The sequence below is a fragment of the Triturus cristatus genome, chromosome 1_1 (assembly GCF_964204655.1).
Source record: "Triturus cristatus chromosome 1_1, aTriCri1.1, whole genome shotgun sequence".
NCBI classification, from domain to species: domain Eukaryota; kingdom Metazoa; phylum Chordata; class Amphibia; order Caudata; family Salamandridae; genus Triturus; species Triturus cristatus.
In genome coordinates, this window is record NC_140579.1 from 311,162,010 (window position 1) to 311,189,710 (window position 27,701).

General features: G+C 40.1%; 1 pseudogene across 1 annotated transcript in view; it reads left to right on the forward strand.

Annotated features, from left to right (window-relative positions):
* LOC146870162 (putative ATP-dependent RNA helicase DDX20) overlaps positions 1-27,701 on the forward strand; it is a 552,287-nt pseudogene that overhangs the window by 412,677 nt on the left and 111,909 nt on the right. Inside the window, exon 9 of the transcript XR_014978117.1 lies at positions 17,145-17,250. The product of XR_014978117.1 is annotated as a putative ATP-dependent RNA helicase DDX20 (transcript). The remainder of the gene's footprint in view (positions 1-17,144; positions 17,251-27,701) is intronic.

The window sequence follows — 27,701 nt, forward strand, 5'->3', positions numbered from 1 at the left end:
ATTGTTACACATAACTTTATAACGTATCATACATACATAAATTGAGTACTTTAAACAAATGAGGGAATTCTTACAATACAGTACATAAATATCTGATTGGTTAAGCTGTAGGGACCGTGACTCATCTGGTCCTCAACGTTAACTGCTTTTTGTGGTCCTAAGCAGGGTCAGAGAATATTTTTCTAAATATTTTTCGGGGAGAGCGATAGATGGATTATTAATTCTGCTCTATGGGAAACCCAAGTGCCTTGAGTTTGTTCCAAAAATGATCTGAATCGCTGCTTGCTTATTACCAACGCGTTTCGACCTTTGATGTGTTGGACCTGTATCTTAACAGTAAGGTCTTCGTCAGGGCTTATCAAAAATTCTGGTGGGGCACCTTTCGCCTGTAAGAATAACAGTATACCTAGTTTTAGTGTGCGTTCATTTTGTTTCTTCGTGAAAAATAAAATAAAGATTTAAAATAAACGTACGTACCGCGTTTCTAATGGTTTACGGGACTGTCATCTTCTTTTTATCTATGAAGGATAATGAGTTTATTAAAGCAAAGGTTCCCTGGTGTTTTTATGGCTTATGCGCTCGTACTGGACTTAATGCACCTGAATTTTGTCTACCTACCCGCTCTGTGGTTCGAGAGGTGGAGATGTTTGCGCGTGTTCGGTTCAGGTCCTGTTTGTGACTGCTTATTTCTCTGTGAATTTAAACAAAAACATGTAATGTTTCTAAGGGATAGCAAGTTTTGTACTTCTTTACTTTTTTGTTGTGTGTCTTCCGTGCTGGTCTTTGTGTGTCTTCGCAGATAGAGACCGCCACCTGATTGTTCTTAGAACCACTTGTGTTCGAATTTTGGTAAATCAGTGTATCACTTTGTTAGTAGGACTTTGTGAAGGTATCAGACATTTCTTGCTCGTTATAGTGTTAGCGGGTGTGAATTTCCCTCTATTTATGACACCAATATATGTTTGTTAAATGAAAGTCATTGCGTATTAATTCTTCATACCTTGCTGATTCTGAAGCTGTTTATTCAAGCTTTCTTCCTCTCGGTGTTCGCTCTGTCTGCGTCCACGGTGTTTGGAAATTTCCTCCGTTTGTGTGTGGCGTTCGATTGGTGCATTTGTTTTTTGGCGTGGCTGCGTCCAACGTCATTTCCGGAACGTTACCATGGGAGCGTTTGTTGTTAGTAGGGCTGATATCTTCCATTGGCGTATAACGTTCTTTTCTATTGCTGTGCTTTGTTTATGTTACATCGTGATTTGCGTTCATCTGTAGGTCCAATTTGCGGTTATTGTAATCGATACTGTTTTACATTCTTTTACGAGTTTAGCTTAATTCATTTGCATTGGTTGAGGCGTTACATCATTAGTGTCCCGTTCTGTTCGCGTTGCCATGGAGATGGTTTTTTGTTTGTGTCTTTGAGGGAACATCTTTCATAGCTTGTGATGGATACTGACTCGGTCCCTGTGTTGCATGTAGCGTGCAGGCGTCTGCACGTTTTTGCGTGAACCTTGCCTAACCTGTGGCTCGCAGTAATGTTACAGGTCTGTCTGCAGATTCACACTATTGTCGTGTTGGTGAACAGTAAAGTTTTTTTGGCTTATTGAAGAAACTTGACGTGTCATGTTATCCTGAATAATCAGTATCAGTGGGAGAGGACTCTTGTGGAGCCCTTTATCTATATAATGTGTGATAATTCTGTCATTTCAGTTAACCCATTTTCAATAGTCCCCAGGAACATTATGGTCTTTGCTTCTATTTTAGATAGAAGGGCGTTGATATTTTTTCCTTTGATATGTCGTAGTACTGTCCATTTTAATTCATTTGGTCCATGATTTTTTTCAACACAGTGTGTAACCATTGGTGCATTAGGCGTCTTGCACTTGATTCTGGAACGATGTTGGGAAATGCGATTTTTTATGGGTTGAGTGGTTTTCCCAATATATGCTAGTGAGCAAGGGCAAAGAACACCATATATGGCATTGTGGGTGTTGCAGTTTGTAAAGTTTTCATGATTAATGTACTTTGGACCATATACAAATTTGGTTCCTTCTAGTGTGCTATCACATGACACGCAATTTCCGCATTTTCTATGTCCTTTAATTGGTGGTAGTGACAGCATTGTCCTTAAGCTTATTTCAGGTTGTTTCATAGTTGTATTGGCACGCACAAGTTTCTCTTTTATACTTGTATTTTTTTTCAATGCGAATATTGGAATTTGTGTGAATGCTGGGATGCCTTTTATCGTGTTCCAATTTTTTCTGATGATTTTTTGCATCTCGGTGGTGCGACCTGAAAACGTTGTCACGCATACCAAAGGTATATTATCCTTTTTGTTTCTTGGAATGAGACGGGACTCGCGTGGGGTGTACCATGCTCGTTTCAACGCCTTCTTCAAGAGTTTTTGGGGATAATTCCTCGTTGCCAGTTTCTTCAAAAGTACTGTTGCGTTTTCGAAGTAATCTTCTTTTTTTGAACAGTTGCGCCTTATCCTCAGGAACTGGCTGAACGGAAAGTTGTCTCGCAAATTTCGCTGATGGAAACTTGAAAAATGCAGAAATGTGTTTCTGTCGTTTTTTTTTGTGTAGAGTGTGGTGTATAAATGGCCTTCTTCGTGTTTAATTAAAAGGTCCAGGAAATTCATTTCTATTTTATTGTGATTTACAGTGAATTGGATGTTTGGATTCCTGTTATTTAGCCAGACCGCAAATGCTTCAAGCTGATCTTCATCACCTCTCCAAAGGAGGAACACATCGTCGATATATCGACGCCAGATTTTGATGTGTCCGTCGTGGGGGTTGTTGTTGTATATCCATTTCTCTTCAAATAGTGCCATAAACATAATGGCCATTTCTGGAGCGAAGGGACAACCCATCGCGGTACCCATGATTTGTAGAAATTGTATGTCATTGAAGGTGAAAAAATTGTATTTTAGGCATATTTCTGCTAGCTGAATTAAGGAAGATGTTGGTACGTTGTGTGTTGAACGCGTTTGTCTAGAAAAACTTGTAAGGCTTCGAGGCCTGCTTCTTGAGGAATATTGGAGTAAAGACTCACAATGTCGAGGGTGACTAATATTTCGTTTTCTTCGTCAAATGGAAAGTCTTCCAGCATAGTGATCGCTTGCATGGTGTCTTTTAAGTAGCTTGGTGTATCGCAGACTAATGGTTTTCTAAAAAGTGTCTACGTATTTGGCCGGTCTTTCTAGTATCGAGTTGACTCCCGAAATTATTGGTCGTCCCGGCGGGTTACTTGAATCCTTATGAACTTTGGGGAGGACATACATGATTGGTGTCCTTGGGTTATCGTTAATTAGAAATTTCGACTCTTTTTTTGTTAGCCACCCTTCTTCCTTTCCGGTTTCTATGATGGGCAATAGTTTCGCTTTTATCTTTTTGTTCCTGTCTTCGTTGGTTTTCATATAGTATTTATTGTCTGATAGTTGGCGCTGTACTTCCAACTCGTGGTTTTCTCTGGGCCAGATCACTATTCCTCCGCCTTTGTCGGCTGGCTTTATTATAAGGTTCTTGTTTTGTGATAATGTTCTAGAGCTTGTTTTTCTTCTTTTGTTAGGTTCCATTTGGTGAATACTTTCTTTTTGTCTAGGTTATCTAGACTCTTAATACATTTTTCTCAAATGTCAGAAGTTCAATAGGCATATTTAGCACTAGGAAAAAAGGTCTAAGGATTTTTTAAACCTGAAAAAATTTGTGGTGTGATCTGTGTTTTCCTGGAAAAATATTTTGAGTCGCATTTTGCGGAACAATTGTATTATTTCCATTTTGGTTTGGTTGAGGTCTGGTCTCACAGTTGGAATGAATGATAAACCCTTCTGTAGTACTTTAATTTCGTCTATGGTTAGATCATAGTTTGACAGATTGTAGATGCAATCTTTCTCTTCTATTACCAACGGTAGACGTTCCTCCTGGTGGTAATTTCCCCTTGTTGTTGGTTGGATTGGGGGTTGTACCATCTGCTTGCTCGTGATCTGCCTCTGGGTCGGCTGTTTCCTCTGTCTAAAAAAGGAGCCGGCTGGTAAAATGGTCTTGGTTGATTGTTTGTGTTACTTGAGGGGCCTTCACTCTCACTTGAGGTGCCCGAAGACGATGAAGCATCTGAAAATGTGAGGAAATGTCTCTTACTTCTTCCTCCGTATGTTCTTAAGGCTCCTGTGTTTTGCGGTTGTTTGCAGTACTCTTTATCTAAATATGGGTAAGTCTTGTTTTCTGAAAAATTTGTTATATCTTTCTGAAGTTTTAGTCTCTTAGCGTCTTCTGTGTTTTTTTTGAAGATCGTATTCTCCTTTTCCAATTTTGTCAGTAGAGCTTGGGCGTTTTCTACTGCTGTATTGTTCAGCAGGGCTTCTTCTAGTTCTTTAATTAGTTCTAACTCTTTGAGGCTCAGACGCTCAGCAGTCTTAATTGAATGGAACATCCAATGTCTTGAGCACTTGGTTCCAATATGACTGAATCCCTCCAGGTATTCTGGTTGGTCAATGAATATCACAGGGATGTTTTTCACTTGTAAGCCTACTGGGATTGTGCCAGCTCTTAGATGTTCCAAAAGTACTTCTCCGTGTAGGGCTGTTCGTATTTGTTTTTTCTTTAGCCTTGTTATTTTTTCCAAGTCCGATTGTTGTGCAAAACTGGTCCAATTATTGCCTGGATTAAGTGTAGATGGGCGTCTTAAGAGTTCTTCAATGTCCTCTTCTCTGATACTGAGAGTTTTGGGTTCTGTCATTTGTGTAATGAATTGGGTCTATAGTATATTGGTCTATCTCTTATTTTGACCTAGTTTTTTGGTACGTAAGTTTTTTTATACTAAAACTTATAGAATCAACTGTGATTGGGCAGTGTTATGTCTGAGTGAAGGAATGCTCAATGTTGGTTCCGTACACCTATATTACTTGTATGTAGGTGACTGAAGCTCTTAATTCTCTGTGGCAAATGATTCTACCTTAGCCCTCGTAGGCCTGGTGCCCACTCTACAACGGGGTATAAAAGACGGGGATAGATTCTATAAGGATTTCAGAGGCCGGAATCTGTTCATAGACCTTATAAACGCAAGTATGCCTCTGACACCATTAATCGCACTTTTTCTTTTCCCAGCAATCCTATTTATTGACTGCGAGTTTCAATTCAATTTCTACTTTTTACAATTACTTTGGACAGAGAAAACACTTCTTCATTTTGACAAACACATGTCCTTTACATAAAACGTGTAGAATTTTTGTACACTTTTGCAAAATTGTTACACATAACTTTATAACGTATCATACATACATAAATTGAGTACTTTAAACAAATGAGGGAATTCTTACAATACAGTACATAAATATCTGATTGGTTAAGCTGTAGGGACCGTGACTCATCTGGTCCTCAACGTTAACTGCTTTTTGTGGTCCTAAGCAGGGTCAGAGAATATTTTTCTAAATATTTTTCGGGGAGAGCGATAGATGGATTATTATTTCTGCTCTATGGGAAACCCAAGTGCCTTGAGTTTGTTCCAAAAATGATCTGAATCGCTGCTTGCTTATTACCAACGCGTTTCGACCTTTGATGTGTTGGACCTGTATCTTAACAGTAAGGTCTTCGTCAGGGCTTATCAAAAATTCTGGTGGGGCACCTTTCGCCTGTAAGAATAACAGTATACCTAGTTTTAGTGTGCGCTCATTTTGTTTCTTCGTGAAAAATAAAATAAAGATTTAAAATAAACGTACGTACCGCGTTTCTAATGGTTTACGGGACTGTCATCTTCTTTTTATCTATGAAGGATAATGAGTTTATTAAAGCAAAGGTTCCCTGGTGTTTTTATGGCTTATGCGCTCGTACTGGACTTAATGCACCTGAATTTTGTCTACCTACCCGCTCTGTGGTTCGAGAGGTGGAGATGTTTGCGCGTGTTCGGTTCAGGTCCTGTTTGTGACTACTTATTTCTCTGTGAATTTAAACAAAAACATGAAATGTTTCTAAGGGATAGCAAGTTTTGTACTTCTTTACTTTTTTGTTGTGTGTCTTCCGTGCTGGTCTTTGTGTGTGTTCGCAGATAGAGACCGCCACCTGATTGTTCTTAGAACCACTTGTGTTCGAATTTTGGTAAATCAGTGTATCACTTTGTTAGTAGGACTTTGTGAAGGTATCAGACATTTCTTGCTCGTTATAGTGTTAGCGGGTGTGAATTTCCCTCTATTTATGACACCAATATATGTTTGTTAAATGAAAGTCATTGCGTATTAATTCTTCATACCTTGCTGATTCTGAAGCTGTTTATTCAAGCTTTCTTCCTCTCGGTGTTCGCTCTGTCTGCGTCCACGGTGTTTGGAAATTTCCTCCGTTTGTGTGTGGCGTTCGATTGGTGCATTTGTTTTTTGGCGTGGCTGCGTCCAACGTCATTTCCGGAACGTTACCATGGGAGCGTTTGTTGTTAGTAGGGCTGATATCTTCCATTGGCGTATAACGTTCTTTTCTATTGCCGTGCTTTGTTTATGTTACATCGTGATTTGCGTTCATCTGTAGGGCCAATTTGCGGTTATTGTAATCGATACTGTTTTACATTCTTTTACGAGTTTAGCTTAATTCATTTGCATTGGTTGAGGCGTTACATCATTAGTGTCCCGTTCTGTTCGCGTTGCCATGGAGATGGTTTTTTGTTTGTGTCTTTGAGGGAACATCTTTCATAGCTTGTGATGGATACTGACTCGGTCCCTGTGATGCATGTAGCGTGCAGGCGTCTGCACGTTTTTGCGTGAACCTTGCCTAACCTGTGGCTCGCAGTAATGTTACAGGTTTGTCTGCAGATTCACACTATTGTCGTGTTGGTGAACAGTAACGTTTTTTTGGCTTATTGAAGAAACTTGACGTGTCACGTTATCCTGAATAATCAGTATCAGTGGGAGAGGACTCTTGTGGAGCCCTTTATCTATATAATGTGTGATAATTCTGTCATTTCATTTAACCCATTTTCAATAGTCCCCAGGAACATTATGGTCTTTGCTTCTATTTTAGATAGAAGGGCGTTGATATTTTTTCCTTTGATATGTCGTAGTACTGTCCATTTTAATTCATTTGGTCCATGATTTTTTTCAACACAGTGTGTAACCATTGGTGCATTAGGCGTCTTGCACTTGATTCTGGAACGATGTTGGGAAATGCGATTTTTTATGGGTTGAGTGGTTTTCCCAATATATGCTAGTGAGCAAGGGCAAAGAACACCATATATGGCATTGTGGGTGTTGCAGTTTGTAAAGTTTTCATGATTAATGTACTTTGGACCATATACAAATTTGGTTCCTTCTAGTGTGCTATCACATGACACGCAATTTCCGCATTTTCTATGTCCTTTAATTGGTGGTAGTGACAGCATTGTCCTTAAGCTTATTTCAGGTTGTTTCATAGTTGTATTGGCACGCACAAGTTTCTCTTTTATACTTGTATTTTTTTTCAATGCGAATATTGGAATTTGTGTGAATGCTGGGATGCCTTTTATCGTGTTCCAATTTTTTCTGATGATTTTTTGCATCTCGGTGGTGCGACCTGAAAACGTTGTCACGCATACCAAGGGTATATTATCCTTTTTGTTTCTTGGAATGAGATGAGACTCGCGTGGGGTGTACCATGCTCGTTTCAACGCCTTCTTCAAGAGTTTTTGGGGATAATTCCTCGTTGCCAGTTTCTTCAAAAGTACTGTTGCGTTTTCGAAGTAATCTTCTTTTTTTGAACAGTTGCGCCTTATCCTCAGGAACTGGCTGAACGGAAAGTTGTCTCGCAAATTTCGCTGATGGAAACTTGAAAAATGCAGAAATGTGTTTCTGTCGTTTTTTTTTGTGTAGAGTGTGGTGTATAAATGGCCTTCTTCGTGTTTAATTAAAAGGTCCAGGAAATTCATTTCTATTTTATTGTGATTTACAGTGAATTGGATGTTTGGATTCCTGTTATTTAGCCAGACCGCAAATGCTTCAAGCTGATCTTCATCACCTCTCCAAAGGAGGAACACATCGTCGATATATCGACGCCAGATTTTGATGTGTCCGTCGTGGGGGTTGTTGTTGTATATCCATTTCTCTTCAAATAGTGCCATAAACATAATGGCCATTTCTGGAGCGAAGGAACAACCCATCGCGGTACCCATGATTTGTAGAAATTGTATGTCATTGAAGGTGAAAAAATTGTATTTTAGGCATATTTCTGCTAGCTGAATTAAGGAAGATGTTGGTACGTTGTGTGTTGAACGCGTTTGTCTAGAAAAACTTTTAAGGCTTCGAGGCCTGCTTCTTGAGGAATATTGGAGTAAAGACTCACAATGTCGAGGGTGACTAATATTTCGTTTTCTTCGTCAAATGGAAAGTCTTCCAGCATAGTGATCGCTTGCATGGTGTCTTTTAAGTAGCTTGGTGTATCACAGACTAATGGTTTTCTAGAAAGTGTCTACGTATTTGGCCGGTCTTTCTAGTATCGAGTTGACTCCCGAAATTATTGGTCGTCCCGGCGGGTTACTTGAATCCTTATGAACTTTGGGGAGGACATACATGATTAGTGTCCTTGGGTTATCGTTAATTAGAAATTTCGACTCTTTTTTTGTTAGCCACCCTTCTTCCTTTCCGGTTTCTATGATGGGCAATAGTTTCGCTTTTATCTTTTTGTTCCTGTCTTCGTTGGTTTTCATATAGTATTTATTGTCTGATAGTTGGCGCTGTACTTCCAACTCGTGGTTTTCTCTGGGCCAGATCACTATTCCTCCTCCTTTGTCGGCTGGCTTTATTATAAGGTTCTTGTTTTGTGATAATGTTCTAGAGCTTGTTTTTCTTCTTTTGTTAGGTTCCATTTGGTGAATACTTTCTTTTTGTCTAGGTTATCTAGACTCTTAATACATTTTTCTCAAATGTCAGAAGTTCAATAGGCATATTTAGCACTAGGAAAAAAGGTCTAAGGATTTTTTAAACCTGAAAAAATTTGTGGTGTCATCTGTGTTTTCCTGGAAAAATATTTTGAGTCGCATTTTGCGGAACAATTGTATTATTTCCATTTTGGTTTGGTTGAGGTCTGGTCTCACAGTTGGAATGAATGATAAACCCTTCTGTAGTACTTTAATTTCGTCTATGGTTAGATCATAGTTTGACAGATTGTAGATGCAATCTTTCTCTTCTATTACCAACGGTAGACGTTCCTCCTGGTGGTAATTTCCCCTTGTTGTTGGTTGGATTGGGGGTTGTACCATCTGCTTGCTCGTGATCTGCCTCTGGGTCGGCTGTTTCCTCTGTCTAAAAAAGGAGCCGGCTGGTAAAATGGTCTTGGTTGATTGTTTGTGTTACTTGAGGGGCCTTCACTCTCACTTGAGGTGCCCGAAGACGATGAAGCATCTGAAAATGTGAGGAAATGTCTCTTACTTCTTGCTCCGTATGTTCTTAGGGTTCCTGTGTTTTGCGGTTGTTTGTAGTACTCTTTATCTAAATATGGGTAAGTCTTGTTTTCTGAAAAATGTGTTATATCTTTCTGAAGTTTTAGTCTCTTAGCGTCTTCTGTGTTTTTTTTGAAGATCGTATTCTCCTTTTCCAATTTTGTCAGTAGAGCTTGGGCGTTTTCTACTGCTGTATTGTTCAGCAGGGCTTCTTCTAGTTCTTTAATTAGTTCTAACTCTTTGAGGCTCAGACGCTCAGCAGTCTTAATTGAATGGAACATCCAATGTCTTGAGCACTTGGTTCCAATATGACTGAATCCTTCCAGGTATTCTGGTTGGTCAATGAATATCACAGGGATGTTTTTCACTTGTAAGCCTACTGGGATTGTGCCAGCTCTTAGATGTTCCAAAAGTACTTCTCCGTGTAGGGCTGTTCGTATTTGTTTTTTCTTTAGCCTTGTTATTTTTTACAAGTCCGATTGTTGTGCAAAACTGGTCCAATTATTGCCTGGATTAAGTGTAGATGGGCGTCTTAAGAGTTCTTCAATGTCCTCTTCTCTGATACTGAGAGTTTTGGGTTCTGTCATTTGTGTAATGAATTGGGTCTATAGTATATTGGTCTATCTCTTATTTTGACCTAGTTTTTTGGTACGTAAGTTTTTTTATACTAAAACTTATAGAATCAACTGTGATTGGGCAGTGTTATGTCTGAGTGAAGGAATGCTCAATGTTGGTTCCGTACACCTATATTACTTGTATGTAGGTGACTGAAGCTCTTAATTCTCTGTGGCAAATGATTCTACCTTAGCCCTCGTAGGCCTGGTGCCCACTCTACAACGGGGTATAAAAGACGGGGGATAGATTCTATAAGGATTTCAGAGGCCGGAATCTGTTCATAGACCGTATAAACGCAAGTATGCCTCTGACACCATTAATCGCACTTTTTCTTTTCTCAGCAATCCTATTTATTGACTGCGAGTTTCAATTCAATTTCTACTTTTTACAATTACTTTGGACAGAGAAAACACTTCTTCATTTTGACAAACACATGTCCTTTACATAAAACGTGTAGAATTTTTGTACACTTTTGCAAAATTGTTACACATAACTTTATAACGTATCATACATACATAAATTGAGTACTTTAAACAAATGAGGGAATTCTTACAATACAGTACATAAATATCTGATTGGTTAAGCTGTAGGGACCGTGACTCATCTGGTCCTCAACGTTAACTGCTTTTTGTGGTCCTAAGCAGGGTCAGAGAATATTTTTCTAAATATTTTTCGGGGAGAGCGATAGATGGATTATTATTTCTGCTCTATGGGAAACCCAAGTGCCTTTTGTTTGTTCCAAAAATGATCTGAATCGCTGCTTGCTTATTACCAACGTGTTTCGACCTTTGATGTGTTGGACCTGTATCTTAACAGTAAGGTCTTCGTCAGGGCTTATCAAAAATTCTGGTGGGGCACCTTTCGCCTGTAAGAATAACAGTATACCTAGTTTTAGTGTGCGCTCATTTTGTTTCTTCGTGAAAAATAAAATAAAGATTTAAAATAAACTTACGTACCGCGTTTCTAATGGTTTACGGGACTGTCATCTTCTTTTTATCTATGAAGGATAATGAGTTTATTAAAGCAAAGGTTCCCTGGTGTTTTTATGGCTTATGTGCTCGTACTGGACTTAATGCACCTGAATTTTGTCTACCTACCCGCTCTGTGGTTCGAGGGGTGGAGATGATTGTGCGTGTTCGGTTCAGGTCCTGTTTGTGACTGCTTATTTCTCTGTGAATTTAAACAAAAACATGTAATGTTTCTAAGGGATAGCAAGTTTTGTACTTCTTTACTTTTTTGTTGTGTGTCTTCCGTGCTGGTCTTTGTGTGTGTTCGCAGATAGAGACCGCCACCTGATTGTTCTTAGAACCACTTGTGTTCGAATTTTGGTAAATCAGTGAATCACTTTGTTAGTAGGACTTTGTGAAGGTATCAGACATTTCTTGCTCGTTATAGTGTTAGCCGGTGTGAATTTCCCTCTATTTATGACACCAATATATGTTTGTTAAATGAAAGTCATTGCGTATTAATTCTTCATACCTTGCTGATTCTGAAGCTGTTTATTTGAGCTTTCTTCCTCTCGGTGTTCGCTCTGTCTGCGTCCACGGTGTTTGGAAATTTCCTCCGTTTGTGTGTGGTGTTCGATTGGTGCATTTGTTTTTTGGCGTGGCTGCGTCCAACGTCATTTCCTGAACGTTACCATGGGAGCGTTTGTTGTTAATAGGGCTGATATCTTCCATTGGCGTATAACGTTCTTTTCTATTGCCGTGCTTTGTTTATGTTACATCGTGATTTGCTTTCATCTGTAGGTCCAATTTGCGGTTATTGTAATCGATACTGTTTTACATTCTTTTACGTGTTTGGCTTAATTCATTTGCATTGGTTGAGGCATTACATCATTAGTGTCCCGTTCTGTACGCGTTGCCATGGAGATGGTTTTTTGTTTGTGTCTTTGAGGGAACATCTTTCATAGCTTGTGATGGATACTGACTCGGTCCCTGTGTTGCATGTAGCGTGCAGGCGTCTGCACGCTTTTGCGTGAACCTTGCCTAACCTGTGGCTCGCAGTAATGTTACAGGTTTGTCTGCAGATTCACACTATTTGTCGTGTTGGTGAACAGTAAAGTTTTTTTGGCTTATTGAAGAAACTTGACGTGTCACGTTATCCTGAATAATCAGTATCAGTGGGAGAGGACTCTTGTGGAGCCCTTTATCTATACAATGTGTGATAATTCTGTCATTTCATTTAACCCATTTTCAATAGTCCCCAGGAACATTATGGTCTTTGCTTCTATTTTAGATAGAAGGGCGTTGATATTTTTTCCTTGGATATGTCGTAGTACTGTCCATTTTAATTCATTCATGATTTTTTTCAACACAGTGTGTAACCATTGGTGCATTAGGCGTCTTGCACTTGATTCTGGAACGATGTTGGGAAATGCGATTTTTTATGGGTTGAGTGGTTTTCCCAATATATGCTAGTGAGCAAGGGCAAAGAACACAATATATGACATTGTGGGTGTTGCAGTTTGTAAAGTTTTCATGATTAATGTACTTTGGACCATATACAAATTTTGTTCCTTCTAGTGTGCTATCACATGACACGCAATTTCCGCATTTTCTATGTCATTTAATTGGTGGTAGTGACAGCATTGTCCTCAAGGTTATTTCAGGTTGTTTCATAGTTGTATTGGCACGCACAAGTTTCTCTTTTATACTTGTATTTTTTTTCAATGCAAACATTTGAATTTGTGTGAATGCTGGGATGCCTTTTATTGTGTTCCAATTTTTTCTGATGATTTTTTGCATCTCGGTGGTGCGACCTGAAAACGTTGTCACGCATACCACGGGTATATTATCCTTTTTGTTTCTTGGAATGAGACGGGACTCGCGTGGGGTGTACCATGCTCGTTTCAACGCCTTCTTCAAGAGTTTTTTGGGATAATTCCTCGTTGCCAGTTTCTTCAAAAGTACTGTTGCGTTTTCGAAGTAATCTTTTTTTGAACAGTTGCGCCTTATCCTCAGGAACTGGCTGAACGGAAGGTTGTCTCGCAAATTTCGCTGATGGAAACTTAAAAAATGCAGAAATGTGTTTCTGTCGGTTTTTTTTGTGTAGAGTGTGGTGTATAAATGGCCTTCTTCGTGTTTAATTAAAAGGTCCAGGAAATTCATTTCTATTTTATTGTGATTTACAGTGTATTGGATGTTTGGATTCCTGTTATTTAGCCAGACCGCAAATGCTTCAAGCTGATCTTCATCACCTCTCCAAAGGAGGAACACATCGTCGATATATCAACGCCAGATTTTGATGTGTCCGTCGTGGGGGTTGTTGTTGTATATCCATTTCTCTTCAAATAGTGCCATAAACATAATGGCCATTTCTGGAGCGAAGGGACAACCCATCGCGGTACCCATGATTTGTAGAAATTGTATGTCATTGAAGGTGAAAAAATTGTATTTTAGGCATATTTCTGCTAGCTGAATTAAGGAAGATGTTGGTACGTTGTGTGGTCAAACGCGTTTGTCTAGAAAAACTTGTAAGGCTTCGAGGCCTGCTTCTTGAGGAATATTGGAGTAAAGACTCACAATGTCGAGGGTGACTAATATTTCGTTTTCTTCGCCAAATGGAAAGTCTTCCAGCATAGTGATCGCTTGCATAGTGTCTTTTAAGTAGCTTGGTGTATCGCAGACTAATGGTTTAAAAAAAGTGTCTACGTATTTGGCCGGTCTTTCTAGTATCGAGTTGACTCCCGAAATTATTGGTCGTCCCGGCGGGTTACTTGAATCCTTATGAACTTTGGGGAGGACATACATGATTGGTGTCCTTGGGTTATCGTTAATTAGAAATTTTGACTCTTTTTTTGTTAGCCACCCTTCTTCCTTTCCGGTTTCTATGATGGGCAATAGTTTCGCTTTTATCTTTTTGTTCCTGTCTTCGTTGGTTTTCCTATAGTATTTATTGTCTGATAGTTGGCGCTGTACTTCTAACTCGTACTTTTCTCTGGGCCAGATCACTATTCCTCCGCCTTTGTCGTCTGGCTTTATTATAAGGTTCTTGTTTTGTGATAGATGTTCTAGAGCTTGTTTTTCTTCTTTTGTTAGGTTCCATTTGGTGAATACTTTCTTTTTGTCTAGGTTATCTAGACTCTTAATACATTTTTCTCAAATGTCAGAATTTCAATAGGCATATTTGTAGCACTAGGAAAAAAGGTCGAAGGATTTTTTAAACCTGAAAAATGTTGTGGTGTCCTCTCTGTGTTTTCCTGTAAAAATATTTTGAGTCGCATTTTGCGGAACAATTGTATTATTTCCATTTTGGTTTGGTTGAGGTCTGGTCTCACAGTTGGAATGAATGATAAACCCTTCTGTAGTACTTTAATTTCGTCTATGGTTAGATCATAGTTTGACAGATTGTAAAAGCAATCTTACTCTTCTATTACCAACGGTAGACGTTCCTCCTGGTGGTAATTTCCCCTTGTTGTTAGTTGGATTGGGGGTTGTACCATCTGCTTGCTCGTGATCTGCCTCTGGGTCGGCTGTTTCCTCTGTCTAAAAAAGGAGCCGGCTGGTAAAGTGGTCTTGGTTGATTGTTTCTGTTACTTGAGGGGCCTTCACTCTCACTTGAGGTGCCCGAAGACGATGAGGCATCTGAAAATGTGAGGAAATGTCTCTTACTTCTTCCTCCGTATGTTCTTAGGGTTCCTGTGTTTTGCGGTTGTTTGTAGTACTCTTTATCTAAATATGGGTAAGTCTTGTTTTCTGAAAAATGTGTTATATCTTTCTGGAGTTTTAGTCTCTTAGCGTCTTCTGTGTTTTTTTTAAATATCGTATTCTCCTTTTCCAATTTTGTCAGTAGAGCTTGGGCTTTTTCTTCTGCTGTATTGTTCAGCAGGGCTTCTTCTAGTTCTTTAATTAGTTCTAACTCTTTGAGGCTCAGACGCTCAGCAGTCTTAATTGAATGGAACATCCAATCTCTTGAGCACTTGGTTCCAATATGACTGAATCCCTCCAGGTATTCTGATTGGTCAATGAATATCACAGGGATGTTTTTCACTTGTAAGCCTACTGGGATTGTGCCAGCTCTTAGATGTTCCAAAAGTACTTCTCCGTGTAGGGCTGTTCGTATTTGTTTTTTCTTTAGCCTTGTTATTTTTTACAAGTCCGATTGTTGTGCAAAACTGGTCCAATTATTGCCTGGATTAAGTGTAGATGGGCGTCTTAAGAGTTCTTCAATGTCCTCTTCTCTGATACTGAGAGTTTTGGGTTCTGTCATTTGTGTAATGAATTGGGTCTATAGTATATTGGTCTATCTCTTATTTTGACCTAGTTTTTTGGTACGTAAGTTTTTTTATACTAAAACTTATAGAATCAACTGTGATTGGGCAGTGTTATGTCTGAGTGAAGGAATGCTCAATGTTGGTTCCGTACACCTATATTACTTGTATGTAGGTGACTGAAGCTCTTAATTCTCTGTGGCAAATGATTCTACCTTAGCCCTCGTAGGCCTGGTGCCCACTCTACAACGGGGTATAAAAGACGGGGATAGATTCTATAAGGATTTCAGAGGCCGGAATCTGTTCATAGACCTTATAAACGCAAGTATGCCTCTGACACCATTAATCGCACTTTTTCTTTTCCCAGCAATCCTATTTATTGACTGCGAGTTTCAATTCAATTTCTACTTTTTACAATTACTTTGGACAGAGAAAACACTTCTTCATTTTGACAAACACATGTCCTTTACATAAAACGTGTAGAATTTTTGTACACTTTTGCAAAATTGTTACACATAACTTTATAACGTATCATACATACATAAATTGAGTACTTTAAACAAATGAGGGAATTCTTACAATACAGTACATAAATATCTGATTGGTTAAGCTGTAGGGACCGTGACTCATCTGGTCCTCAACGTGAACTGCTTTTTGTGGTCCTAAGCAGGGTCAGAGAATATTTTTCTAAATATTTTTCGGGGAGAGCGATAGATGGATTATTATTTCTGCTCTATGGGAAACACGAGTGCCTTGAGTTTGTTCCAAAAATGATCTTAATCGCTGCTTGCTTATTGCCAACGCGCTTTTTTTTGGATGGGGGCGTGGCCCCATGCAAATAAGGGAATCTTTGTTTTTGCACCTGTTCTGTATTATGGGCGGAAAGGCAAAGAAGCTGTCAGGAGGTGCACTGAAAGAGTGCGCCCTATTGGCAGACTTCTTGAAGGGGAAAAGGAGGTCCCGTGGACCCCCTCCCAGACATCCCTTTGCAGGCAAATGCAGTCATTCACTGCAGCCGCCTGCAAAGGGATCTCTAATCCCTCCTTACAGTGCAAACGAGTTGCCACCTGCACAGTGAAACATGGAGCGGCTTTAGAGCAGCCACTCCGTATTTTACTTGAAGAGGCTGCCTCCAGGGCAGCAAGTGTTCGGGCAGCACACTTTCCCTGTTTGCGCCTGGTGCACCTATTTAAAGGTGCACCATGGTGCAAACAGGAAAAGTGCCCCCTATTCGTAATGAGGCCCTTGGTGCCTTAAGGGTAGCTGAGATTCTTCACCAGGTTTTAGATGGGATAAAAACCCATCAACATAATGTAAATAATCATTAGTTGGCCAGGTTACCTCTATCTATGAGCTAGTAAAAATATTCAGAGAAGTAGCACGGTTGTACATTTTACTCTGACCTCTTAAAATCAAAGAATTAACTACTTTGGGCTTGTATGAGAAAGTTATTTGTACTTTGGTATCTTCAAGTTTACTTTCAAGTTTTTACTAAAAATGCTATTCTGATATATTTAGCTGACTAGACCAAAAGTACAGGTACAGCCTCCCTTTCCTCTGAAAGACTCTTGTGCTCTCTGATCATTTCTCAAAGGTGCTGGCTGCTCCTTTGTCCCCCCACCCCCACGCCCCCATGAAGAGCATTTTGAATACTCCCCTATTCTCCTTTCCACTCTCTGAGCACCATTATTTTTAGCAAGTCGATGTGTCATCTAAAGTTATGAAGTGAAATCCTTGAGACTGATTATATATTGCTGCTAACTTTCAATGCTCTAATCTTGTTTTTGATAATTATTTTTCCATACTACCCTATACGGATATCCTACATACATTTCTAAACACCAACATTTTGTGAATGCTTTCTTTAATTATTTGTCACCTTTCTGGAACCTTTGAAAAGTGGATGAACCACTCTTTTTATACCTTTCAGACGTCACGAGGAATCGATGCAGAGAAAGTGAACTTGGTCATTAATTTGGATGTTCCTCAGGACTGGGAAACATACATGCATCGCATAGGAAGAGCTGGACGCTATGGTAATGTGCTCTGTAATTCATAGTATTTAATCCTTAACGAAACATGTGTAGCTGTCGATGTTTTAAAATAAGACCATAGTAAGAAACTCAGACTCCATGGCATGTCTTCTGTACCTTGAAACCCTTCCTAAAATTATCAGTGATCGTTGAGTAGCTATTTCTTCTTAAAAATGGACCCTTTGACCCTGGCTTTAATTTAGGGGCAGGTCCAGAAACCGACAAAAGACTCATAATCTCAGTTTGTACGTACTGCTGACTTTAGAAGGGGGTGTATTCAGCAAGGAATGTACCAGCAGCTTTGCAACCGCGATTGCGGTCGCAAACCATTGAGTTACCGACCTCGGAGTTGGAATGGGAACTGATTTGCAAAGGAGAAGGGGTCCTATTAGGATCCTTCCCCTTTAGGAATTGTGTTGTCAGCCTGGAGGCGAGTAGACAGTTGTCCAGAGGACCACTACCTGCTCCCCCCTGAATCTTTCGAAAAAAGAATCCTTTTTTTAAAGCCCCATTGGTTCCTTTAAAGCACAAGTGCTGCTTTTTTTTTGCAAAATAAAAAAAAGGTTTTCCTTTCGGTTTCACAACCCAGTCATAGGGATGGTGGTCTGCGGTGCCTTGCCAAATATCGTCCCTGATCCCTGTGATTGCAGCCAATCGTAGAGAGTCTAATTTCGCTACATCTGAAATGAATATTAATAAATGCAAAAAGTACTATTGATGGACAGAATGCAGAACAATGTCATACATTCACCCCAGTACAGAGATCTTGGCCTAAATCCATCGTTTCTTTGCTCACCATGTCATTCCAGTTTGGACCCAGCCATATGCAAATCAGTCTTGACCCTGTACCCAATGGGAACAGTCCAGCCCGAACTGCCAGGCCAGGTCCCCCATGGACTGGAAACAAGCATTCTAGGACCTGTTTCGGGGTTTCACCCCTCTTCAGCCAGGATAGCTTGATTCCAGTGGCATGGAGAGCACGGGACTCACGTCTGAGCATACCCGTCCCACTCGGGGTGAAAAATGCAAAAAGAACTATTAATGGACAGAATGCAGAACAATGTCATACATTCAACCCAGTACAGAGATCTGGGCCTAAATCCATCGTTTTTTTGCTGACCATGCCATTCCAGTTTGGACCCCGCCATATGCAAATCAGTCTTGTCCCTGTATCCAATGGGAACAGTCCAGCCGAACTGCTAAGGCAGGCCTATCTGCAACTCTCAGCGATTCAGTATTTTGTGAAGAGACTTATTCCTACACAAGTCGGTTCTCAAAAAAGTATTCCTTCATAAGGCATGTGTGCAGTTTGCAACATTTATGAGCTAATGGTATAACAGTATATCAGGTCCACTGTTATTTAGCAGTTCACGGGCTCGCAACAATCAATACAGTATTTAAGCAGACACGTATATGCTGTCATGCACGCTGTGCAATGGCCTACAATTAGGATCTGTGTAAGTTCGGAGCTTATTCTCATACCAAATTTCTGAGACGGGAGGAGTCCTTGAATCCCTATTTAAGCGGTGCAGTGACCTGTGTTCAGGGGACGTTGCAAACTTTAACTCCCATGAGGTCCAATGCCACCGATTCCTTACATTGGAGGAATGAAGGGGCGTGTTTAGCCACGGTGCTTCGTGGATGGAACAGATCAGGAAAGACCAATGTATATTTAAGTGGTGATGAGGGCCTGCTGTGGAACTAGATAAAAGGTAACCAACTGACTCACTCTCATTTATAGTGTACATGCGGGGTGTCGCAGACACTAGTATTCTGATCCTCGGCTTATCGAGGAAGATGGCAAGATCAAAAAGTTTCCTTCTCCCTGCTGATGCTGAGAGAAAGTAAATTGTGACCTAGAAGGTAAAGTCTTTAAGTCTCAACCTAAAAGGTCGGACTTCAACTCCTTCGGTCTGTTTTAAAGGCAGAGAGTTCTCCAATCTCCCTGTTTTCATTTCGATCTTCTCCAGATTTTGATGAGAGAGTATGTCCATTAGGAGAATAGTCAAGATATGTTTTTGCGATTAACCTTGAGGTCATATTTGTGAGATAAAAAAGCCCTCATCTAACGTAATTCTTTTCACAAGAGCAAGGTTTTGGGGTATGAAGGGATATGAAATCCCCTCAGAATGTAATATTTACTCCATTGCAAGGACATAGCACTGTTAACAGTCTGATCCTTTTAATGAGAAGGGGCATTTATGCCGTTATATCGATTTTGATCTAAGCAGTCCAGAAAATGGGGGCGGGGGCTCTTGCTGTTAACAATTATAAGAAAGCAATCCCTAGTTTGGTCTGTTTAATATAGTCAAGGGTTGTTAATAACGTGAAGAAAGTGGTTGTAGCTTTTTTTGGCCATGCCATCACGAATTCACCTGAGCTGGTTTGAGGGCATACATTAAGTAAGGTTGCTCACGTTTGATACCTTGATGGAAACACTCTTAGTAATACCAGGGGTTGTGGACCAAACACATACAGTGCTATATTTGGTGCAACCTTTTAAATAAATGTTTAGGGCATTATGACATGAATAAGAGATGGAGGTGGCCGAATTTGGTTCTTCATTATCAGTACTTGACAACAGACTGCAACTTTCACACAATTTATCAGTAAGACATCGGTCCTTCTGAAGCCGATTCCTTTAGGGGAAGTAAGCAGATGGTGGTCCATATTTCAACCATCTGTTCAGACAAGTCATTCAGATTCAGGGATTCACAATGTACTGTGAAACATCGTATACCTAGTCAAGATTTTGCCTATCTCTGTTCTTCAGAAAGAGGTCCTGACAGGTGAAAGTGTTGTGATTAATATATAATATTATTGTACAAGGCCATTTAATGGTGTGTTTGAGAGGAAGCCATCCAGCAGCGATACTCTGGTAAATATCTTGCTCCAGTGGATTTCAAGATACCTTACTTAATGTCCCTGTTTTAAGAGAGTATCGTGGTACCTGAGTTTATGGTAGAAGAGTTACATTGTCGGTTTTCTTAATTGCTGTTCAGACTCTGGCACATCTCCAGAGTTTTTACAAGGGTATGACGAAGACTTGTTTAAAAAACACAACATATAAAGAACTGTTCTGGTGTCGGAAAAGTTTGAGGTTCTGGCTTTCTTAAAGTTCTGTAGCGTATCGACATCTGTGTTTAGTTAGACAGGGATATGGTATCTTTCTCATTTGAGAGGAGCATGAAGTTGGAGCAGAACCTATGTCATTGGTGTGGAAGAATGTATTGCCTGCCCCGAACTGGATCCTCCAGGCCCAAGAGGATGTACTAGGTGTTCCAGCTAGTTTTGGATACTATCTCTTTCTGAACCTTTTGAGGCAACTTGAGTGAGGCCGAATATGGTTCCTCTGTTTCAACATATTATGCACATGCATCAGTCTCTCAGTTCCTATTTTTCTTGATTTGGATATTTCAAGTTCTCAGATAGCTGCTTCAATGTAAGTTTATAGCCAAAACTCTGGAAATGGAAATATTCTTAAGTCACCTTTCTCATTTAGGCTATCAATGGAAGTGAAAAGAGTATTTTCATAACAGTCGGAGGTTTCAAGATAGTTTAGAGTCCGTGTTTTCCCAAGAACGTAGTCAGTCTCTCGAGTTAGAGACTTATAGAATGGAGACCTCTACAGAATGGACTGTCTGAATTCAGTACGTATTCCCTAAATAGTTTGGTATGAGAAAGTTTGATATAAACAGAGAAACAAGTGGTCTTTCAGAGCAAGTCATGTTCTGGGGATAGACAGTGAAGCAACAGGTTCTTCTGAACAGATTAATTACCCTCCTCATCTTGTCCAAGAGGTGGTGGGGTACAAAAAGGGTATTTTTTAAAGAAGTATACAAAGCAACTGAAAAGAAAGTAGCATTATCTCTCAGTGATGGAGCAGTGGGCTGGTAAACCAGGGGTGTTAAGCTAAGCTTCAGGTCCTTGACAAAATGTTGACAATTAGTTTCTTCTTAACATGGTGCTGGCAGAAGTAACTTTCTCATAAACACTTCTCGTTGAATCGACACAGTTCACAACTTCTCATTCTCTTCCTTTATTCCAAGGCCCATTTGCAGAAGAGGTGGAGGTTCTTAGGAGCCAGTAGACCTATGGTTGGGTAAATGTCTTTTCCTCTTTTTCCTTTGGTTCCTCGTTTATTCTCCAGATTTTAGAAAGAGGAGGTTAAAATAGTATGGATTTGCATTTATCGTCTGAAAACGCAATGGTTTTCACTTCGAAGAGGATGAGGTAACCAGCAGTTAGTTCAGTCTGCTCTTTACATCTGTATCTTCAGTCTCTGTTTTTTGCTCCTAGATCTAGGTTGGCAAGTTGGAGACTGAGCAGAGAGGGCATAGAAGTGTAGATCTTGCCTTTTCAGTAGCAATGACAGTTTGTGTTCTTGAAAGAAAACTTCAGAAAAAAAATATAATCTCCATATAAGAATTTTTTTTTACTGAATAATCTCAAAACATTTGAGATTTGACGGGCATTTTGAATTATTAATTTGACTTGTGGCAATTGAATATACATACTGCTTGCCCATTCTATGTTGACCGCCCCTTTAAAACCTGGTTTATCGCGCAGGGAAATACAATTATAGTGGTTGCCACATTAAGTATAGAGTATTTGGCCCTAAATGGGTTGCGAGCTACAATTTGACACTTGCTGATACTTATGGCTATGGGGACTACTGTGAATAAGTAGTGCGGATAGGTAAATAGGCATCTTGTTGTTTGTACACAGATTGTAGTGTAGTCCCTATATCCCTGATAGTCCCTGCGCATTGGAATAATATACACTATAGATTTGACATAGGACTGAGGTCAGTATGTCTCTATCGAGTACATTACACTGAATTTCTTGTGTGTGCCAGCTAACTCAGAGGTCACTAGAAACTTCTCGAATAAACAAGAAGGGATTAGTTTCTGACAACTGCATAAACATGACAATTTTGTTTCCTTTAGAGTCAGAACAATCTCAGAACCGTGGAAACAATAGATAACAGTTTCACTCAGTCAATCGTGCATGATTCGTTTCTACAGAGTTGCACAGAAATAGAGAGACGGGCGTTTCAATAAAAAGGGTTTATTGAACAGTCTTATTTCTCATGCAAGAGATATGAACTGCTACAATCGTAAGACAGGCTGCGAAGTACAATATGTACAGAGTTAGCAGTAAGATAAAATAATACTGCAATAGCATGGTTTGTAGCTATGACATATATTAATTAAAAACATACATAAATAACACAGGCTAAAATGTGGATACTCGCTTCTAAATAGTTCTACCCCAGTGTACCTAACCTAAGTGTAGTACGAGGTAAAAAGTAGGTGCTGTTTCCTAAAGTATAGCTAGCTATAGCTATAGTTTTAGTTTTGCCAAGAGTTGCCAAAAGTTTTTCTAAGTTCTAGTCGGCTCCATACATTAGAATGTGCAAGGTTGGAATCTCTTTTCCGGGACTGATATCTAATACCCCGCAAGGGGAGTCAGAAACAATGGAGCTGGATTCTCTGCGAAGAGGATGACAGCGTCTGGTCATTGCGTCAGGCTGGAACTCGATTTCCTTCCGAACTTGCCGTGGCGAACCGCAAGTAGGCAGTCGAGCTGGATCGTGCCGGAACCGTGGTTTGCCAGGGCAAGTGCAGGTATATTAATACCTTGAAGGTGTTTAGGAATGCCTGTATTGACGTAAAAGTCGGGCATCGGAACGTCATGAATGAACCCCTAAGGAATAGCTGTTCATGCATAATAATGAGTTCTTGGAGAAATCAATATCCAAGCATGGGAAATTCCTAAAGGCTTAAGAGTCTGTTTTTCCAAGAACTCGTTGTGACGTTGATTGTCGGATGTAGGAGACCATGCCTGTATTTGGGTAGCATGGACAATACCTAAATAAGAGCTGGATTTTCTTTGCCTAAATAAGGGAAATATGAATTGTAGCTATATAAGGGCATACATCGGGAAACCTATATACGGAATCTAAATCTACACACAACACCCACTCCAGTTTCGTATGAACGACATAACTAAATCCTAAACATGTCTAAAAGAGAATATCGCATGATAATCGGAAACATGATAAAACATATTAAAAAAACATGTGTCCTAAAAAATGCCTTACAAACCCATTGCTATGCATAAGGTGCTGTACATATTAAAAGCAATGTTTCAATCTAAGTATATATGTGCATTGAAAATGCCAACAAGAATGAACCAGAAATATATACATATGATGAAATGGCCTGTTACTCCAGAAGAAAAAGGGCCGAAACCATTTCATAACAGGTTAACACAAATCAATTGTTGATGTGACAAGGTGGCATAATGTCCCTGGAAGATTTTCAAAGAATTCTGTTCTCTATGAATTGTTCTACTATAAGCAGATTACTGTGCCAAAAAATGAAAAATACAAATTTGGAAAAAAAAAATGAATCATGGGAAAAAAGTTCCAAAGTTAGTCCCTTGTCTGAAAAGAATGAAGGCCAAATTCAGAGTCTCACCAGAACACTGTGTGCCTGAATCAAAAGTCAGTGTGTGTGCCTGGAGAAAACATGAAATCTTCTAATCCTGTAGACAAAAAGTCGTCTACCGTTGTAGGTGAAAGTTTGAATACCTCGTTTAGAAGATTAACTGCACATAGATGTGAACTATCGCCTTCAGCATTGGTTGCATCAGCAATGTTCGAATCGGAGGTTACCTGCGTGCCTGTCGTTTCCTCACGTACCTCAGCAGTAGCAATTTGCATCTGTGAGATCTCAGTGAAGGCCGTCATCAGGATTGGTAGCCGCTGGGGACAACACAGAGCATGGGCCATTACTGGGTCCAGCAGAGTATCGATATCCGTAGGCATGACTGATGGGAGTGTTAGACTGATGTCTAGCACGCATTCTTCACAGCAGAGCAGGCAGCGTAGAACAGGTAAGATGCAATCTTGCCAGATTGGTCTGAATGACAGAAACCACGTGGTACTTAATTCTCGTAGATGAGGTAAACCCAAAATTTGGACGATGCGCTTACGACACTTCATCTCCAAGAGAGCTCTCCCTATGGTGCCTGGAGTGACACTGGTGATGAGGCTTGCCATATCGTAGCAGTAGGAGCAAAAATAGGATCCCTGCAACAAGTGCTAAAAGGAGCGGCAGTCCGCCAAACACAGAGTGCACGAAGTTTGGAAAAATTCTGCGGACTGCTTGAAAAGGTGCTAACAGTCCTGCACACACGTTCTTAAATACATGTATAATACTGCTCGTATCAGACATGTTTAAGATACGACCTAACATTTCTGAGAAATGCACAGGGCAGTTTGTATACAAAAGGGTATGTATCTCTGCAGAAGTCCTTGCGACTTGGAGATCATAGGTTTCTCTGGCCGAGGTCAGTGGCTCTGTTTTTTGTAAAATAATGGCTTTCATTCTGCTTAGAGTATCAATTCGTATAGAAGAGATGTTCAGTGAAGGCCGCAAAGGCGACTCCCTGACTGATTCCATTTGTGGAAACAAGACTTGCATACAGCAAGTGACCCTGGATGTAACCGTAACTACATATGGAATACCTGGCAACATGCCACAGCAGCTGTGATCATTCAACATAATGTAACTCCCATTAGAAAGTTGGCCAAAAATTGGATTAATCACTGCAGCCGGTGAACCTTGCAGGTGACAGGATAAGTTTGTAGTGAAACCATCACAGGCTCCGTGTAAGTTAATACCCTGACAAAGAAGAGAACCGCTTAGTGTGTGTTCACAGTTTTCACCGCTAAGAAACACTTCACGTTCCCCACTCCAACATCTATGTGTGTAAGGTAAATCCCAGGATGTCTTGATGTATCCTTTACCCAACCTTTCATATTTGCCAACTGGTATATGTTTTAGGCAATATTGAGAATGGAAAGTTGTAATGGGCAGAGCAATTTTACCATGTATGATCCACTCAGTAGCTGGTTTTTCTGCCACAGTGAATGGTAATTTTTCAAGTTTTTCAATGCTCATCATAGTGTAGTCTGATCCCCTTTGCACCAGTCTGATCTGTTTATCAGTGAGACTGAATTCCGAAAACAGTGACGTAGTATTGATTAAACGCCAAGGCACATAGCCTGCACGCAGGTTTTGTAGCATCCAAACCAATAGCACGATAGAACGTAGTTGAGACAGACCATGTTGCAACATGACCAAGTCCGGTTCCATGATGTCTATGACAGAAGACACAATACTGTCCAATGAATATATTCTGGACGACAGAGTCGTTGACCCATTGTCTACTACAGAGAGAGTTTTCTCTAAATTAATACGATCAATTTCTCGTATTCGTTCTGCAGTCTCTGCTTGAGTAACCTTCCATGCTTCATTATAAGCAGCGTAGATACCGGCATATATGAAACGTTTTTGACGCGGTTTTCTTGGTCCTAGCAAGAATTTCCTAAGGTCTGCGCCTTCTTGAAGTAAAGCTAAGTGTTGTTTAACATCCTTCAGTGTAGCTTTCTGTAGCCAATCAAGGCAGAGTTTCCCTACACTGTATGTTGTTACTACCCCTGGATGCTGTCTTTGAACATAGCGTGGGTCTGGCCTATTGGATAGTGAAACCCTGTGTTTTGTTCAGGAATCGATCTTGACAGTTATTCGTGTCTGTGGGCCAGAGCAACCATTTTTTCCATTCTGGATCTGATCTGTTGTGATGCAAAATATTATGTCCGTCGACCTCCCCCCCGTGTGGTGCTATTAATTGCAGGTATAGGTATGGTCGGTGTGTTCATGTCTTTGATCCTGGCTAATCCGAGGCAAGATGTTTGCTGGACAGTGTCATTCAAAAACATAATTTGCTCAGGGATGATACAGGCCCTAAATAAAGCTTCTACCCCCTTTATTTGCCAATCTTTTGTAACCCAGACAGTCTTTGTCTCAATGTTGTCTTTCCAAAAGTCGAAACCCTGTCTAGACAGTTGGGCAATAAAGGATGCAGAATAAATCTGTTTTGTATTGGTTAACATATTTTTCGTTCCTGTCTTGTTCACATTTCTAAAGTAAAACGTTTCTGGTTTAGACAAATTGTAGCCTGAAAAATATGGAAATTTAATTGCAAAAGTTTTTGAACTACCCTTTGGAGGTGTAGGACAATGTTCCCATTGGTTATACATAAATACATTTCTAGGTGTTGCAGATTTATGCAAGAAATGATGACCATAGTGGTCATAACAATACATTTGTTCATAGTCTGATGAACCCTCTAAATATTCATGATTTGTGAATACTGTAGACCTCTCTAGATCAGACATCATGTTATTAACAGTCTCGAAGTCTTAATCATCAGAAAAGGTACTAGAGGTAATAACGTCACTTAATGAAATCTTAAATAAATGTGGAATCTTCAAAAGCTCCGATGGGCCAAAAATGTCATATTGAGTTTGGTCCCAAACTATACCATCATGTATAGGAACGGATGTGATATTCACTGCTGACAAGTCTCTGGGATGATTTGTGTGGCTGGAGAAGTACGTTTACTCTTTTACTTGCTGTGTCCATGTGAATATATCTTCCATTTATCAGCATACCCAGAGTAAATACCAGAGCTAACCAAAGTAGAAAGAAGAATATACCCAAAACAATCCATAGTTCAATCAATGGTGAAACCAGATAAGTCTTTTTCAGGAGATGAAAAAAGTCTGTTGCTTGATCTTTGGAAGTTATTTTTGCTGGCGTCATTTCAGGTTCGCTTGGATCCTCAGAAAAACGTATCAAAGTTCATGAAATAGCCAGAGGCAGTTCTGTCAATGGTTGCAATTGCATCAGCATTTGTTGAATTCACTGCAACCAGTTGATCACTTGTTACTTCGGTGTAGACGGGTGTATCCGGACAAACTGTTATTTGGGTTTCAAGTGGACAGGTTCCATAGCTTTGTTGCTTAGTCCTTTATTTCTCTCTGCAGAATCTTCAAAGGTGATGAGTCTCTCAGTTTGAACCGCTTGGATTGTAGCCAGCGGAGTGCGTCTGCTACATTGGCGGAGTCCACTTGGCCTACTGCTTAGTATCGGCCACATAGTGTGGTTTGATCAGGTCGATGGACACAAATCTTTTCTCCTTTTTACCAGCAAGGGGCGGCAAAAGTACTGTTCTTGATCCGTGGATTGCTAGCACAGGTACTGGTTGTCTGTAAGAAGGCCCACATTCCTTCTTGTCTGTGATCGTTTCTCTGGCTAGATCACCAAGCTTTGGGATCCAGACAGGCCTTGCTGGGACGGCCAGTTTTCTCTCAGTGATGGTTGGCTTCAGGAGCACGTTGCTTTGTTTTGTTCTTAGTTCATTTAAGTCCTGTAAAACAGCCAAACTATCTTTGATATCAAATGTCTTATTTTCCATCACTGTGCCTTGCATATCAAGGTCCGGTACCAACATTCTAGTTCCAAATAGAACTTCATACGGAGTGACTCCACCTAGAGAACTTCTTGGCAAGTTATTAAGTGCGCGCTGGACCCCAT